The sequence below is a fragment of the Lissotriton vulgaris genome, chromosome 5, assembly GCF_964263255.1.
Source record: "Lissotriton vulgaris chromosome 5, aLisVul1.2, whole genome shotgun sequence".
Lineage (NCBI taxonomy): Eukaryota > Metazoa > Chordata > Amphibia > Caudata > Salamandridae > Lissotriton > Lissotriton vulgaris.
The window spans coordinates 397,927,891-397,947,232 of NC_141693.1; the positions used below are offsets into that span (position 1 = coordinate 397,927,891).

The 19,342-nt window shown below is 43.1% G+C and overlaps 1 protein-coding gene across 1 annotated transcript in view; it reads left to right on the forward strand.

The window, feature by feature from the left end:
* The window catches only part of C5H1orf174 (chromosome 5 C1orf174 homolog), a 126,805-nt gene extending 110,548 nt beyond the window's left edge, over window positions 1-16,257 (forward strand). The window contains exon 5 of the mRNA XM_086921735.1: window positions 13,605-16,257. The gene's annotated coding sequence lies outside the window, so the exon portion shown is untranslated. The remainder of the gene's footprint in view (window positions 1-13,604) is intronic.
* Window positions 16,258-19,342: the final 3,085 nt, after the last annotated feature.

A 19,342-nucleotide genomic window follows, 5' to 3' on the forward strand; every position in this document is an offset into this window, starting at 1 on the left:
ATGGAACTTATGTTCTCGCTATATGTACCTCATGTTGTTTTCGCTCTTATTGTATTGAGGTTGGTTCACTACAAATGTTTAGGATGTTTACTTGCTTAGTGACTAATCGTATCCTTTTTCTGATGTACAGCGCTCTGTTACCCTTTTCAGGTCATGTTCGTACTTTTATAAAACTTTTCAAATAAATAAAGACATGGGAGGGAGATGGTGAAAGCCAGCTCAACGCCGTCCACAAAGACAGGAGCCATGTCCACATCAAAGTGCCACTCTTAATCATTGCCAAAAACCGCAGAAGCACCAAGACACCTCAGCATTGAAAAATTCTTAAGCATCGATGTCGAAACAAAGACTTAGTGGACCTTGATGAACAAAGAAAATCGCCCGAGTTGGAGAGGAAAAGAGAGCATCTCGGAGCCGAATTGGAAGCCCTAATTAAAAAGCAGAGGCAATTCGACAATTCCTGCAGGGCTACAGAATTCACCTGAAAAAGGAAGGTGGAAGTAGATGAAAAAGAGGACCTGGAGCAGCCCTCTACCCCAGAGCTTCAGGAAGAGTTAGAGGAGGAGTTCTTCGACATGGAAGAACAGCATGAAAGCCTCACACACATGGAAGAAACAGCAGATGACTGGCAAGACATGTATGTAGACTCACTAGATGAATGGGTGGAGTCGTATCCATCAAAGCCATCACACCAAGATGAATTCACTGCATACAATACAGTAGTAAAGAGGGTTGCAGACACCTACAAAGTGCAATTGGAGGAAGAGCAATTTGAAGCAGGTCTCATCTTGGAGACAATGTTTCCAAATTTAAAAAGAAAACTGTTTCTTCCAATGGTACCAAGCATGTTCGACTAGGGCAGAGAAGCATTCCAAGAACCAGCAACGACTAAGGCGTTAACTCCAAGGGTAGAGAAGACGTACCTCTTCTCATCAAGAGACCCTCCTACTTCAGAGTGTGGTGGTGGCACGAAAAAGAGCCAATATGTCCATGGCTACAGGACCACCTCCTGACAAGGAGAGTAAGAGCATGGACATGGTGAGGAGGTACATTGAGTGATCAACAGCAACACATGGGCTGACTGGCAACTCAAACACCCTACTAAAATGGTATGCTCACCAGTATGAGATGGAGGAACATCTCCCAAACAAATTCGAAAAGAGCACAAAAAGTGTTGCAGAATGGTAAGACAATTGCCGACACATGCATCAAATCCACCCTGAATGCGGCAGACAAAGCCAGTAGATAGCTCCAAACAGTGACTTGCCCACGCTTCTCCCCGATTTATACCACACCTGTCGGGGGAAGACTTCAACATTTTCTCCCCATTTGGCCGTCAATAACATCAGAAAAATGGGTGCTTGATATTATCCAACATGGTTGTTGCCTGGAGCTTACCAGCAATACCCCAAACGTTCCACCTTGCACTCACAAGTTGTCTCCAGAACACATAAATTTGGTAAAACGAGGTCCAGTCCCTCTTACTAAAAGGAGCAATAGAGCTGGTTTCAATACAGTACCAGGACTCAGAGGTTTACTCTCTACTTTCTCATCCCCAAAAAGGACGGTTCTCCAACACCTATTCTGGAGCTAAACCGTTAATATACTGTCAAGGCACTTTAACATAGTGACACTTTAACATGGTGACACTTCAACAGGTACTCCCACTTTCACAAAGAGCAGACTTTGTCTTCTCTAGATTTAAAAGATTCATATGTTCATGTTCCAATTCATGCGGCTCATCGTAAATACCTAAAATTTGTGACAGCAGGCAAGCATTATCAGTTCAAAATGCTTCCTTTCGGAGTGACTACAGTGCCCAGAGATTTTACCAAATACCTGGCAGTAGTCACTGCTTATCTCAGAAGACCACAAATTAACGTGTTCCCCTACCAGGACGACGGGCTTATCAAAGCCAGCACTCACCAAAACTGTCTACGGCACACACAGATCACAATAAATCTACTTCATCAACTAGGCTTCACCATCCATGTACAAAAATCTCACCCGAATCCGTCCCAGATGCAGTCCTATATAGGAGTAACTCCAAACACAGTCAAAGCTCTAGCCTCTCCCAATGAAGCCAGAATACACAATATTCAGGCTACAATTCTACAGTTTCAACCCAACCACGCATTACCAGCCAGGGTGTACATGCAACTGCTGGAAATAATGGCGTCTAGCATTGCAATTGTATCCCATGCAAGGCTTCACATGCACCTCCTATAAGAGTGCTTAGCACTTCAGTGATGTGGAATCAATCGCAGTGTTGGTAGACGGCCCTAGCCATCGCTCTCGGCAGAGGTGGAACCTACAAAACTTATCAACCGGCTGGTCTTTCAACAACCCTGTTCCACAGATCATGCTCACAGCAGATGCATCTTTAATAGGTTGGGGAGCCCATCTCAAAGATTACACAATGCAGGGCATATGCAGCAACAAGCACAAGACTCTCCACATCAATTATCTAGAGCTTTTACTGTTTTTATAGCACTCAAAACTTTTCAAACTCCCCTCATAGACAAAACTGTCCTAGTCCGAAAAGACAACAGGACAGCAATGTATTCTGTGCAGAAGCAAGGGGGAGGACACTCTCTCTCCAACTGTCAACACTCTCGCAACCCATTTGGAATTGGGCGATCCATCACAAGATTCATCTTCTAGCAGACCATCTCCCAGGATTTATCAATCAAATTGCTGATCTCAGCAGAAGAAGGCAGCAGATTCACAAGTGGGTACTTCACCCCCAAGTTCTCTTCCATGCTTTCAACAATGGGGATTTACACAAATAATTATTTGCCATAGCCGAAAACACAAAATGCCCAAACTTTGGCCCCAGGTTCCCACACCCGCTCTCAAAGGGCAATGCCCTATGGATTAACTGTACAAAAGGGGGTGGTGATGGACGGAGCATCTGAAACAATCAAACACTCACTCCCAGTCAACAGATCTGGGTTTAATCCATCACCGTTCTTTAGACCACTCTGCCACCCCAGTTCAGACATGGCCATATGCAAATCAGTCTGACCCTGTGCCTCATGGGAAAAGTCCAGCCCAAACTGCCAAGCCATGCCTTCCCTGTACCGTAAACAAGCTTCCGAGGACCGGTTTCTGGCTTTTCAGCCGTCTTCATTACGGCATGCTTGAATCCAGTGGCAAAGTGAGCAAGGGACTCACGTCTGAGCATACCCTGCCAACTTATGGCGAACAAAGCGGTACAAAAGGGGGTGGTGATGGATGGAGCATCTGAACCAATCAAACACTCACCCCGAGTCAACAGATGTTCCCATGAGGCACAGGGCCAAGACTGATTTGCATATGGCCATGCCTGAACTGGGGTGGCTTGGTGAGCAAAATAATGATGGATTAAACCCAGATCTGTGACTGGGGTGAATATTTTGCCATTGTGCAACATTCCGTCCATCATCTTGTGTGTTTTGCTATGGATTAACTGGTCAGGGATGTTTGCCTACGCTTTTCCTACTCTCCCGCTCATTCCAGGGGTGGTTCTGAACCTTGGGCAAACAATCACTCACACTAAGTCTGGTAGATCCCACATGGGCCCGTCAACCATGGTACACCACCCTGTTCAAGCTGTCCCTAGTTACACATCAAAAACTGCACCTTACCTCCAGGCTCCCCACACAGAACTATGGAGGGCTGTTCTGTTTACTTTGGGGCATGAATTATTTTTACCTGAGGTAATTGCAAGTGGTGAATTTCATTGATTTTGTTCAGTTAAAATAGTATGTTTTAACTGAAAATGTTCACCTACCTATATCATCCCTTTAATCTTTGTTTTTCTGTGAATTTCTACGTATTTACAATAAATGTAACCTAATACAATTCCTAACTATACCATCACTTTAACCTATGGGGTTTTTTTTTGTGAAAACTGTAACGTCACTGGTCTGTGGTGGATAGGACCTGCACTGTGCACGGCCAGCCGATGAGAGCGCCCATCACAAATTAATGGGGTGTCACTTTAAATTGGGCAGATCTACTTTGTCAAGGGGTCACAACATCAATATGTAAAAAGACATACCTTTTGGCCTAATCAGGCGGGGACCACATCATAATCTGAAGGCAAGCCTATCAGGGAGTCGCCACCTTATTGAAACTGCAATTGTATTATGAATAAACATTAAAGCCAATAGAATCCAATATCCTAGTTAATGGAATTAATTATTAATTAAAAGCATTGAAGTGTTTATCAATAAACCTTTAAAGTGTGTATGTGCACACAAGGAAACAAAGGCGTAAAACAAGAAAAGGGGGCAGGGTAAAGCACTCTGACCCCCTAGGCCTGCTCAGGGGGTGCCACAGGGGCCCCCCAGAGCCAAAAAAAAGCATAACAAAAAAAAGGAATCTGCAAAAGTCGCGAAGGATCCGCAGATCCTGCCACGAAAATAAAAAAAAATAAAGTGCGGGCTTCTGTGCTTCGTTATTATTTAGTCCCCAGGTGGGACAGGTCCCGGGGGCAGAGAAAAAAAGTGTTGGGTGGGGCAATCCCCCCTACACTGCCCCGGGGACCGCTACTTCCCGGGGCTTCTTTCTGAATGGATGGGGCCTTTATTGTTTAATTTGAAGGGGGCACTAATATTCCAATTTGGGGTCTGTGAAGGAACCCTTGGGTCCCTCACCTCCCCGGGGCTTTGCCAATGGTGGGAGGGGGGGCCACCATTGGCAGGATACCTGCTCTCTCTTCCAAAAGCCAAACCACATTGCTTTTCCACATGGGGAGCTGCATATCAGCATCTCCCCATGTGGAAAAGCAAGGAGGCGAGGAGCCGGCGGGACCTTGGGGGAATTAGGGCTCCCCCCCCACACTCCCCAACGAGAGGCCAGGCCCCGGGGGGTTGGGGTCCCCGGGGACAAATATGGGCTCGGGAGGGGGCCAACTTCTATTTTGTTTTTTTTAAAATAGGGGTCAGAGCCAGGAAACACCTATAGGGGAATATTTGCGAACCAATACCTGACTGATGTGGATAGTTCTGAAGAGGAATCAGGAGAGGACTAGGGAGGTTGGGTTGAGAGGGCAAAAGTTGGCTTATAAAATTAACAGTTGGGGAACAATGGTGGAAGATGAGTATATGTATCAAGAACTATTCAAACTTACTGTAACCAATGATACTGTACAAGCTGATTGTCTCACTGATATGAGTAAAAATAATAAACATAAAAAAATAGGGGTCAGGCCCTGGGGGATGGGGTCCCCAGGGCCCATAAAATAGAAAAGGAAAGGGGGCCACACAGCCCCCTTCTTAAAAAAAGAAGACGTGATTGTGCCGGAGGCCCTCCCCCTCCCAGCAACACTCTGAAAACGCGCCATGTGGTGCGTTTTTAAGTTGGCGAATTAAAGCCCCTTCAATACAGGGGGTTCCTGGGGGCCAACTAGCCCACCAGGTACCTCCAGTAAACGCCACAGGGCAGCGTTGCAGAGTGGTGGTCCAGGCCATGCCCCTTTTTACACCTCTCTGCAACGCAGCTCTGTGGTGCTTACTGAAGGTACCTGGTGGGCTAGTTGGACCCCAGGGACCCACAGGGTTCAAGGGGACTTGATCCCCCAACTTAAAACGCGCCAGGGGGCGTGTTTGCAGAGTGGTGGAGAAAGGGGGCATGGCCTTTGTCTACCTCTCACCAATCCCACTGCATGGGGCTTACTGGAGGTATAAGGTAGGCTAGTTGGCCCCTTAAGGACCCCCAGCCGTGAAGGAGACTTCAATCCCCATCCAAGAGCGTGCCAGGGAGTGCGTTTGTAGAGTGGTGGGCAAAGAGGGCATGGCCTAGTATGAGTACTTAACAAGGCTGCTGTGTGGGACTGACTGGAGGTAATAGTTTGAGAAGTTGGCCCCCAAGGATGTCCTTGGGGGCCAACTACCCCTCTTGTTACCCACAGTAAGTCCCACACAGTGGGTTTGCGAAGACTTCTTCGGAGGCCATGACCCCCTTTTTCTACCACTCTGCAAACGTGCCTCAAGACCGACTACGGGATGGGGGATGAAGTCCAATTTAGTCCTTAGGGAGTTTGGGGGCCAAGAATCACTCCTGTAAGTCCTACGTGCGGAATTCCTGAGCGTTGGTTGGACGCCCAGCACCCTTTCTCCACCACTCTGCGAACGCGACTACTAGTTAAAGTAGCATATTTCTACTCCTCTGACTTCGAGGTAATTTTAATCCCCCTCCCCTGTTATGTACTAGGGGCTTACAGAGGGAGGTCATGCTAATAACAGGGGTACCCCAACGCATAGTGTTCCCTAGTGTATGCAGGTGTTTTCACTGTATTCTAAGCGTCTTTTAGCATAGCACTGGCTCTAGGCCTGGTTAGTCAGTCAGGACCCGTCAGAAAAAGTTGTGGGCACAGGATCATTTTGCAACAAGGCCTCTTACTGCTCCTCTGTTGGTTCTTTCTGCACATGTCTTGCTTCTGCCTGCTCTTTTCTTAGTCTTTGTGGACTTCTGTTGCTTCTTATTGCATTTCTTTTGCTTCTTTCTGTGCCTTCTTTCTTTTTTCTTCACATGTCCTTCCTTTGTAGGCATAGTTAGAAACTAGCATTTAAAAAACCTTTGACATTCACTGAAAAAAAACATAGGTTTCAGGCATGTTATAGTTAGAAATTGGCATTTAAAAAACCTTTGAAATTCACTGAAAAAACCATAGGTTTCTGGGGCGGTATAGTTAGTTGAACATTTCACTCGTACAAAACCATAGAATTTCCCCCACTATAGTTAGTTCAGCTAACTAGAACTCGCGCCCGCAAAGCACTGCTGATGACGTTACATATTACATCACTCATGACATGGTCAATGACATCACTCATGACATCACTGACAATTATGTTTTGGGGGAATGGGTGTGTGGGCGGGTGAGTGAGAGAGAGAGCGAGACGGACACACACACACCACACTGACACACTCATCCTTTTTTTTTTTTTCTTCAAAATATTTTCAGGACAAGGGACCCTGTCCCCGAGTCCTGTAATGTCTCACAACATTTCTATTCAGGTTTTGGCCAAACAATCTGAGCGCTCACTGTTAAAAAATAAAATAAAATCTCCTTAGCCAATCAAGGCTTGTATATTTTAATATTTTAATTTTAGTTCACTGTCAATATATGTATAAATGTTCACCCTTTTAATTTCTCCAAAACCTCTGAACTGATTCACACCAAAGTACAGCAAGCACTGGCGTTGCCAATAGGTCTCGCAGTAGGAAAGTTGGAGCTATTGGTTTTGTAAATGACAACGCCCTTTATGTTTTTAAAATGAAAACCAAAATAAAAGGCATTATTTGCAATTGTAATAGCTCCAACTTTCCTACTACGAGACCTATTGGCAACGCCAGTGCTTGTTTTATCTGGCACCCCTCACTATGGAATTCACTCACCACGCCACTTCGGCATGAAACCATCTATAAGAACTTTTGCAAAGGTCTTAAAACGTGGTTATTTAACCAATAATGTTTTCTCTCTTTTTCTGCGTTGGTCCGAGGGCACCGGGAAACCTCCGGGTAGCTGTAATAACAACAACAATAATAATAATAATAATATGTTTCAGTCTATGAGTAACCACGTCCTGACCTCTAGAATGCACTTATAAGGAAAATGTCAGTTTTTAACAGGCCTAATAAAGCTGTAAAGTACACGGAAGCAGAGAAACATGTTGGCCATTCATTGAACTGAGCACATCACTGCCACTAATTTGTAACTCTGTGCACAATTTAGAAGCCGTATAAGGCACCATGCTTGAAACGTTCTGAGCTGGTTTTCATTTTCACTACAGAACAAACGTAAACCTCTTTCACAGGCTTACACATGGTTTACCAATACTGTCCTCTGACCCATCAGGGTAAGCTGTAGACAGAATGAAGTTCTCTAGGGTGGAATATGAACTGCATTGTTATAGGCAGGGACAACATTCGGAGCCAGTCGTAGGAATAGACCTACCTTCCTTAGGAAAAGGAGGAAGCTGATGAATGGATACAGGGGCTTAGGATTAAAAGGTACCCACTTTATGAACTGCTGGGGTGTTTCTTCCATTCCATGCACCTAAAAACACTCAATCTAGTGGATACTCCAATCTGTGAAATTTAAGGTACAGTCGACATCACTAGAACCGTCAAACAACGGAGAGCTTGCATGGTGATTGAGGCCCAGATACTCAAGAGTTTTGGATTTTATAATAGTGGGGGTGACCTCGTGCTCCCTCCCCACCACTAGGCGTTAACACATTTGCTTTAGACAGTGGCATGCCTGTGGTTCAACTGCATGTCTCCTGGTGCACAGATTACTAGCCCTGTTGCATAGTCTGCACGACCACTGAAAGTAAAGAGAGGAAAGGGGAGAGAGAGAGAGAGAGAGAGAGAGAGAGAGAGAGAGAAAGAAAGAATGAGAAAGAGAGGGAGGCAGAGAGAGAGAGAGAGAAAGAGAGGGAGAGAGAGAGAAAGAGAGGGAGAGAGAGAAAGAGAGGGAGAGAGAGAAAGAGAGGGAGAGAGAGAAAAAGAGGGAGAGAGAGAAAGAGAGGGAGAGAGAGAAAGAGGGAGAGAGAGGGAGAGGGAGAGAAAGGGAGAGAGAAAGGGGGAGAGAGAAAGAGGGAGAGAGAAAGAGGGAGCGAGAAAGAGAGAAAAGAGAAAGAGAGAAAGTGAAAGAAAGAAGGAAACAGAGAGAAAGAGAGTCAAAGTCAAAAAAATGTATTTGTTTCGGTACTCAACTGAGGACCACAAATATTATATAAAAAGAAAAAACAGGTTACAGGGAAAGGAATTCATTACAAATTAATATAGTGTTAAAAAAGATTTTAAAAATTAATAGAAATTGTAACATACAAATTCATTAGGTGGTTGTTTGCACACAAATAACAATTCTTTTACTGATGAAATTCTACATTTACGGTATATAGGATCAAGATATCTTGACCGTGCTGTTACTACATTTGAGTTTGGGCATACAAATAAAAGGTGCTCGATGTTCTGATCTCCCCCTTGACAAAGAGTACATAATGGGGATCCACCTGATGTCTATCTTGATGTGAAAGTTAACACTGGTAAAATACCTAATCGCAGCATTGTAATTGCCCTCCTTGCACAATGTGTGAGGGAAAACCCTATGTATGTCTGTACATGCTTGTTCTCCAATGACTCAACGTAAAGTTTATACAAAGATAATTTGCTACAGTGTGCAAAGTTGAGTTCAAAACTCAATTTAGGAGTAAAAAATTTTAAAAAAAGTTTCACTTGCGAGGCTGACCAGGTAAGCAAAATATCCGTACTGATCTTAGCAATTTGGAATACTACGGTCATGTTCCTGAAGAATATTTGCTTTGAAGCATCTAGTTCAAAAGTCTCGATCTTTAGCAGGGATCGTAGTGATCCTTCTTTTGCATGAAGGAGATTGTAAGCCCACCTGATAACATTAGCAACAGCTGTAGCATAGGAACTTGTAATTGAGAATTCAAGTCTTAGAGCTTGCACCGGTGTAGATTCTGAGACCTTCAAGACTTTCCTCAAAATATTCCCTTCTTTTTGGTCCATATAAGACCACTGTTTTATTGGGATATATTCCGTAGCATAGGATAAAACAGGGGGAATCTTTACTCTGTATACTTTTAGCAGTAAAGAGAAATGCCTGTTCCCTGTGGCAGAGTACAGTCTGGAAAGGGGCCCGGCATGTAATTCTGATTTCCTCTTTAAATTGTTTATCTGCTTTGTATTTTTCAGAGTCTTTGTAAAGATCCTGCCGAGATAAGTATATTCGTCGACCTCTTCTACTTTTTCTCCGCCGAGCCTCCAGCAGTACTTAACACTTTGTTTCCTACCAGAAAAGGAAACAATTTTAGTTTTCGTTAAGTTTGGAATTAAGAAGTTGTCCTTAGAGAGAAAGAGAGAGACTAGCCCTCTACTGGTTCATAAACAGCCCAGGCCTGCAAAGAGCAGTAACAGGCAAATGGCCAGCCATCACCCATGGGTTATTAAGGCAGGCAGCAGCAATTTATCAGGACAACACTAGGGCATACATCTTGTGTCAAGCATGGAAACGATGCATTGCAAGGGCACAGGCTTAAGGTGCTGCAGAGACCTACATGGCTAACATGTTGAGAAATGGTTGTGCACGAGCTCACTAGAAAACATTTCTGGATGCTTCATTGAATTGTTACATTGAGGACGAGCATGAAATAAGGGAATAAAATGATAACTTGAAACAAATCGCAGGGACAGTTGCATCATGTTAAAAAAAATGAACATTTCTCTGCAAAATATCTGTAATAGACTCCCATGCATCACCTACAAACAAAAAACATTCGAGGAAAACGGGATTTAAAACTATCTGTTTCAGAAATATTCAAGGTAATCAGGCCAAGAAGACCCTCTGCAGAACATAACTGGTTCTATCATGTGCCCTCCTGAAAGGATGGGACCCTGGGCCCATGCTTTAAACCATCTCTGGGCCAGTGCCCACAATGACCAAAGTTAGGATGCCAGTTCACGAGCAGTCCTGTCAGGCACTCGGGCAAGGGTATGCGTCTGTTTAACAAGCAGGGCACATTCATGTTTCAACAATTACGGAAAGACTAAAGAGCAGTTTAGGAGCAGGGCTGGTGCTCAGTCATTCCACGAATAATGCAGATTCCCATGACATTTATATGTCGCCTATTGTCGTGATAGGAATAGCGTGTGCCGTGTCCTACGATGAAAGGGTGGGTGGCTATGATTGTTTTAGGAGCAGTGGGCCTCACTGTGCCATGAGGACTGCTTAATGTCAGCTTTTGATTAGTGCATTTTATCCTCACGAGGCTGGAGTATATCGTCGTGACAGATGGATCAGTGCATCATATTATGAAAAGACTGGAGCCTATTGTCGTGATAGTACTAGTGCATATTATTGTGACAGGGCTGCTGCCTATCGACAGGGTAGTAAAAATGCACCTTAATTTGACAGGACTGGTGCCCATCGTCCTAATGAGGAAGAGAGAATGTATAGAAACCCGAAATAGAGGATAACTACCGCACCTAGAGGGGCGGGAGAAAGTGGAAGGTGAAACCTTGAGAAAGACAAAGAGATAAACAGTTAAAGCAGTAAAATAGAATATACAGCGGCATGGATGTTAAAGAGTTAGTGGTAAGTAGGCAGGAAGAGAGAGGAAAATAAAAAAGAGAGATGAATTAGAGAGAGAGAAAAAATGAAATAGAGGTTATGGGGAGGCGACTAGGAGAAAGACGTGCAAAACTGCAGAATTCGAAGGGGGGAAACGGAAACGTCAGAGAGTGACTAAGAAAGAGGCAGAGGAAGTGAGACAGGATGGAGAGAGGGTCAAGGCCGAGGAATAGGAAAGATAGGCACATGACGAAAGAGAAATTAGGGTAGACTGAAAGGAAAGAGGGGGGAGAGAAGGTCACAAAAGAAAGACTGGCAGTGAAACAGAGGCGGAGGAAACTGAGGAGGCAGAGTGCGAACACAGAGTAGAAAGGCTTGTGGGAAAAGGCAGATTGCGATAGGAAGGAAAGGTAATTGAGAGCTTGAAAGCAAAAGGTTAGCGAGAGACTGCGAATGCAGGCAGAGGATACACAGGAAGGGGGGTAGAATCCGGAAGAAAGAGTCGAGAGAAGAGAGACAGGGAATGGGGTAGACGTGGTATGGGGAAGAAAGAGGCTAAAGGAAGGAACGGCATTAGAGTGCATAGAAAAAAAGAGAGAGGAGGGAGAAGTGGGCAGAAAAAGAAAGGGAAATAATGAGTGTGATAGAGTGCATCACCAACACGTATCTGATAATGCAGAGCGGCCGGGAAACTGAAAGTACGGCCGGCCGGCCAGCCATGATTAATTAGGGGAGGAGAAGCCGCAGAGCGCATGCTGGGCGAAGCCCTTTGATGTGCTGTGCGGCCGTGAATGCACGTGCTTGTTTGGTCACGTGAACTTAATGAAAACCGCACCAAGAAGCCCTTGGTTTGACGAGGATTTCGAGCACTTGAATTCTCGCTCCGCTCAATGCGCTTGCGTGCATTGATAGGTCGCGAGACCTATAAAGCTTGATTTCTGCGTAAATACCTAGCTCTGCGTATAACACTGTGAAGCCTCTAGAGACAGTTTTAGCAGCACAACTTAGAGAGTGTGACAGAATCCCAGTACACCAGTGCAGAGGACAGCACACTGGCCAATTAGAGTCCTACAAGCCCAAAAAAATTATATCTGGCTTTCTTTAGCTATCGCTAGCCTGTGGCCTCTAAAGACAGCGCTGGGAGAGGTCCAGTGATTCAGTGGAAAGTCTGCAGAAAGAATGCTGACAGAATGAATTTCAAGAAGCTCCACAATGTCAAACTTCTGGGAAGATGTTCTCAACATCTGTCTTGAAGATCTTGACTTGAGAGACAGGAACATGGATGAAGGGCTGAGCCCAAGCAGATGCTTCCTTAAAGAGGAAAGCAAATCACCTGGTCACGCTTTGGGTGTATTTTATATAGACTGCAGTAGATCCTTGAATACCACTTAAGCCTGCCTCTCAGGTGGATAGTTGTAGTGTCTTCATGCTGACAAGATTTACTTGCTAGTGATTTGGTGTGGGAAGAATACCATCTTGGAAGCACACTTGTGACTGCCACAGACCTGGGCAGCATGACTCCTGTGACGAAGTGAGGATGACACCCAGAGTGGCAATGTCCCTGAGCAAGTTGTGGAATTGGCAGCCATTTCTTTTGCGTCAGGGGTTCTTGTCAGACTTTTGGATTCAATCATATCGTAAGACTGATTCTGGTTTAAGTTCCTCAGTGGTGGGGAAGGTGGGGAACTGCTGGAGTATAGAAGAGGGTAATATTCATTGAAAGCAAAGTTGATGGCAACTTGCAAGTGGAAAATCACTCACCTATCAATGTATATTACATTGAGCGGTTTTCTTGGTTCTGAGGCGAAAAGTAGTCAGGCCACTTCCCAGCTTTGCCACCTTCCTCATGCTGTCTCGCTGTGAATTCCTTAATAGATGCATCGCATCCTTTTTATCAATTGCACATGCTTGATTATAGGGTGTTCTCACTGCTGGAAAATTTGTTGTCAAATTCCCTTAGGGAGCCTTAAAATGTTGTCATCTCCTGTCTTTATTGCTGTTTTGCCCATTAGGACTTCTTTAAACGCTTCCCATTCAATGGATGCTATTTGCACTGTGACTTCATTAATTGAGATGTAGTCATGTTGCTAACATTAATAATGCTGTTGAGTGTCCCATCCCACAGTGTTTTGACTTGCAGGTTCCATGTGGGAATTACTTCGATTGCTTTCCAGTTTCAGTAGTAAACTGTTTTGGTCAGATAATGTGTGGCCCTAGTTTTCAGAGTTCTGCACCGTGTCCTTCAACTGTTGAATTTATACACTTGGCTGAGTGACATGTTTTTAAGTTGTGTATTGGATTGTAGAAGCTTGTCACTCTCGGACATTCTGATGAATTTCACAGCAAATCTTGAGCACTTCAAGTCTGTTACACCGTTTCACTGATCAGTGGACAAAAAGTGGAGTCTAGTTAACATTGGAGAAATGTTTTATTTAGAACCTAGAGTGATTTCTTAGTAGTGGACAGTGGGTTATGGCTGAACAAATAGGTTGACAGATTGTTTTTGTTTCTGCAGGTCACTCGAGATGCTATAAAAATGCCCAAAGAAACTGATGAATGTACCGTCCACCGTGAAGTGTCACCGACAGCCTGGATCCAAAATGCCTTGTCATCAACCCATGTGTTAAAAAAATATATATTGTTCAATTTTTATAGCTTTTCTTGTTAGAGGCTTGAGACCATGAAAATGATTTCAAATATAATGTAGCAAGTCACCTTTTGGCTTTTGGGCGAAGACCATTAACAAGGAGGCATCCATTACTTATAATTTATATTAAATTATTCATTGACGTAATTGGTTTGCAAAGGAACAAATAAAATCAGAAAATCCCAAGATTGTACGGTCTAGTGGCCAGGCATCAAACTGTAAACTTTATGTAAAGAGGAGCTTTCTTAGCCAAATAAGTTAAAGCTTTGGGGGGTTTAATTGTAATGTCTACAAGCGGGAAGTTTTTTTTTTATTGCCTCAAGGTTTTTCCTTATATGGTTTGTAAAAGCATACAGGGTACACATTTTCTCAGACAAGCTTAGCTTTGTTAGTTTTAAGGATCTCAAACTAAATTATAAAAAATTACCCTGTATTAAAGGAAATTTTTGCACTTAAAAGTGAGGCTTTGGTTGAAGTTTACCATGGTTATTGTGGCTAGAGTGACCAAGTCCCAGAAAGACAGTGATCATTCTAAAAGTGTAGCGCCTTTGCATAGTATTAAATGATATAGATTTGACTCCAGCTTTGAATCAGTTGGTCTTCAGCTGGATTGCTTTCACACTACAAAGCTTGCATGCACGTGTTACACACCTATATAAATCCTTTATCTCCTTTGTGTATATAGTATTTTTTATAGAACTTTAAAACTTAGATGGTTTTGTTACCTATATTCCTAAAAAAACTCGCTAAATTGAAATGAAGTAAGAATGAGTAATCTGTATAATTTTCAAGGAATTTTCTATTTCTATTAAAATTGCCCATTTTATGTATTCAAGCAAACTAGACGAGTAGTGCATTGTAATGCCAATTACTGAATCTATTTTATTATAGACCATGTGAAGCCTGAATTGCTGCTGGTCTATTATTGGTACTCTGCCCCACACGTGCCAAAAGAGGTCCGACTGTTGAACCCTACAGCTACTGCGACTGCAATTTTAAATGCTAGAGCTTTAGTAAGGGTCTGAAGACACCATCGAAAGCTGAAAACCTCCAGTTTAAAGTGGTACTGCCTTTTGTTGCCCATTATTATGAGCATTTGTTTCTAATTGTACAAAAAAGTGGTGCTACTTATTCAAAGCATTCATTAGAATGCTTTATGTTTGGTCCATGATTCCGTAGTGAAAGCTGTTGATAAAGTGATGCGGGTAGCAGTAGTGGCTTGGCATGTAATAGATTGTGGACTTTTTTAATAGCACATTAGTGGCCGCACACCACCTTCCTTTTCTTTACGTAGTAGAACGCTGCTGTTTCTTGGTAGACTGGGAGGATAGGAGCATGCTTAACTGGGGTCTTGTATAACTGCATTGCCCCATACGCTTATAGATGCATTCCTGCCACCCTCTGAAAATCCCAAATATTTTTGTTGGGAATATGAGGGCGGTATCAACGGCTGACTAGATGGTGAGCAAATGGCCATAATTGCATGCTGTATATTCCGAATGAATAGTTGGTAGGTAGATGAGCATTGATTTCCTTTTTTATTTGGGTCTTTGGTTACTACATTCTTTCCAGTATGTGAATTAATTTGAACATGCTGTTCTGCCTCATTGAATGCCATTGTATGTGTTATTCACACTCAAACTTGCCTTTGTTTTTTTTTTTTGTGCACACACACGATTCTACAGAAGAACGCTTTACAACCAGACACGCGATGCTTTGTGAAACATCCTAATTTGATTGTTAATTTATTTGCAGTGTTGTATATCTACTGTGTACGTTGTATAGTATACAAGAGGTATATTTTGAAGGATGGGAGAGGGACGGTGCTTTATACTCCAACCACTCTTGTGTGCTGAATTGTAAATTTAAGCTGTACAAATGCTGTGGATTTTTTAAAAACTAAGTTATACATTTTGTTCTGCTTTGGGACATTTGGTAATATGCTGACCGGAACAACTGACCAAAACAATTTATATATCTTTGTCGGAGAGAGTCCACAATATTTGTAAGTAACGGCAAATATATCATTTCCCCCTCCGAGTACTGCAGAGCATGCTCACTTAATATCTTCAGTTCACTAAATTGAGTTGGGTGGGTATCCAAATTTAATTTACATGATTGTACACCATTTTCTTGCCTTTAAACGTTTCTAGGGTGCTCATTCCCAGGTGTTCGCTATGTCTATTAGAGCACAGTATATGGTTTGAAGAAGGCCACAGACCGTGAAGTCGGATAAGGGTACGCTGCTATTCGGCATTGTTTGCAAATTATAGGTGCAAATCTGGGCGTTCCCCACACAAGCTGTCTCCAAAGGACTATGAAATAAATAGTTTGTGTTTTGAATGGGGAAGAGTTAACACTTTCCTGTACAGCGCTTCGAAGCTGAAAACCTGTTGCATTAGGCAGCTGCCTAAATATTAGATAATAGTTACCTAAAAAGGGCTTGTAAAGTTTAGGTGAAGCAGGGGCCTTATGACTAAAGGGAGCATGTTTTTCTAGCACTTGCTGACAACAGCCATTGTATATCTTGAAGATTCACTTTTATGTTTTGTAAAATGACTTTTGAGGAATTTCCAATCTATAGTGCCTCAAATCTGATCAACTTTGACATCCTGAGATATATATATATATATATATATATATATATATATATATATATATATATATATATATATATATATATATATATATATATATATATATAGTAACTTTTTGATATAAGTGAATGTAGAACACTGAAAGCATTACCACATTGACTTAAATGTGGTCCTATTTTTAATTGTCATTGGTAACGTTTATCTCTGCAGGAAGATATACTTCTCCTGAGTGCTCAATCCTGAGTGATAAGCATTCTCCTTGGTCACTTGCTGAGAATGACAAAACCGATTTACAAACTTTTTAAAATTATTTCTTTGATTCGCGTAGAATTTCATTTGGATTCCCTGAAACTATATTTAATCCTAAAAAGAAGTCTTATATTTGGAGTTAAAAATACAAAAATCTCAAACCGTTTGTCGATCTAAAATAGTCTATTTACAGAAATAATGGCGAGGTGCCCAACTTTGGCATTTTCTTCCAAAAATACTGTTGCCTTGTTTTTCTTTTGAAGACACCAGTTGAATGTAAAGATGGTTAGAAACACCACATCCGATGGCTGAAAAAAGATTTGCCATTTGAATACCGATTGCTGCCTTGCAACACCCGTCCTAAGCACAATGTGAACACTATTGTGAGGCGCCTTTGTAGACTTGAACGTGCATGGGTTGTTTCAGGAGTCTGAGCAAAATAGTTTTGGGGTAGTGGCCTGGCAATGTAGTGCCTATTCATCCCGGGTGCATTCCATCAAAGGAGACCTAGTGTTAAATATTTCTAGCAAACATTTGCTAAGAGAAGCCCAGGTCTACCTTGTTTTTCTACTAGGGTTTTCTGTCTGAGTCCCCACGCTTGACACGAGAAGCTTTGAGCATTATTGCTAGAAATGTATAATCTTAACTTGATGCACCTGATTAGTCCAGTTCACAAGTTATGGTGTATATCATGTGCAGCTGGAAACAACTAAAGTGAATGTAGCCTTTTAATTCACACGTTTTAAATGAGAACTTCTAGAGTTTCGCATTTGGTGGTGGAAATGCAAATTTATTGTACTGCATGTTCAAGTCTTGTAAATAGTTTGTATGTTACCACTAAAAAGCATTGTCCCATTTATCGCAATGTGTAGTACTATTTTGCTCATTGTATACATATGCATTAAAATATCTTAAAACTTGTTTGTGCCATCTATCTGGGATGTGTGAGGGGTGGATCTTAGCTTGTTTCTTGCAAATATTTGTATAGTCCGATGTTGCTCAGACCGTTGAAAATTTAATTTTACTCACACAAATACTAAATCTGGTTATTTATAATGTTACGAGTACGCATTGTAAATTGGAGATAGAGCTGGTCTTTTCTGGGGCCTAAGAAGAGTTTTGTCTTCAGTTTCTTTTGAAATTACGAACTGATGAGGTGGCTCTTGTATGAAACGCAAAAACAACAATTGATGGACGGAATGTAGCACAATGGCAAAACATTCACCCCCAGTCACAGATCTGGGTTTTAATCCATCGTTATTTTGCTCGCCACACCATCCCAGTTCAGACATGGCCAAATGCAAATCAGTCTTGACCCTCATGGGAACAGTCCAGCCTGCACTGCTAAACCATGTCTTCCCTGGACCGGAATCAAGCATCCTAGGACCAGTTTCTGGCTATCAGCCAGGATAGCTTGATTCCAGTGGCATGGAGAACAAGGGACTCACGTCTGAGCATACCCGTCCCACTTGGGGTGACAAATGCAAAAACAACAATTGATGGACGGAATGTAGCACAATGGCAAAACATTCACCCCCAGTCACAGATCTGGGTTTAATCCATTGTTATTTTGCTCACCACACCACCCCAGTTCAGACATGGCCATATGCAAATCAGTCTTGACCCTGTGCCTCATGGGAACAGTCCAGCCTGAACTGCCAAGCCAGGTCTTCCATGGACCGGAATCAAGCATCCTAGGACCGGTTTCTGGCTATCAGCCTTAATCAGCCAGGATACCTTGATTCCATGCCACTGGATTCAAGCTATCCTGGCTGAAGAGGGGTGAAACCCCGAAACTGGTCCTAGGATGCTTGTTTCCAGTCCAGGGAGGACCTGGCCTTGCAGTTCGGGCTGGACTGTTCCTATTGGGCGCAGGGTCAAGACTGATTTGCATATGCCTGGGTCCAAACTGGAATGGCATGTTGAGCAAAAAAACGATGGATTTAGGCCCAGATCCCTGTACTGGGGTGAAGGTATGACATTGTTCTGCATTCTGTCCATCAATAGTTCTTTTTGCACTTGTATGAAACGGCAGACTTTGGGAGTGGGGTAAGAGAATGCGTGACATCTGGCTCTGCGTGTTCATAAGATGTGCTCGAGCAAGAGTCTGGCTGAGTGGAGTTGTTTGATCAGTGTTTGGAAGATGAAGCAGCTGTGAAGGTAGGCAGGGCCTTGGTTGTGCATGGCTTTGTAGTTTTGTGTAAGGAGCTTAAAAAGTGCATTTGTGAATGGGAAGCCAGTGAAGGTCTTTAAGGTGCAGGGTGATGTGCGTTCTGGGAGGAGGCCTCAGTTGGAGTCTGGCTGTTGCACTTTGGATGGTCAGAAGTCTTCTGATGTGATGGGCAGTGATCTCAACATAGAGTACCTTGCTGTAGACCTGAGTTTGATGATTTGCAGATCAGCATTTTGAAAAGTGCTCTATTTTAAATTTTGTTCACAGTAAAATTGCTAGTTCCAGTGAGAGATAAGCACACAATTTGCAGAAAGGACATGGCTTAAGGGAGATGGAGTCTGGTTTTAGGAGTGGCTATTCCACCGAGACAGCCCTGCTCGGGATTACCGAAAAGATCAGAGAGCTCAGAGATGATGGACAAACGGTAGCACTGGTCCTGTTAGATCTCAGTGCGGCCTTCGACACCATCTCTCATACCAGACTGCTTGTCAGGCTGGAAGAGTGTGGTGTCGAGGGCAGGGCGTTAGAATGGATCAAATCATACTTATCCCTACGCACCTTCCAGATCACCTCTGCTGAGGCCTGCT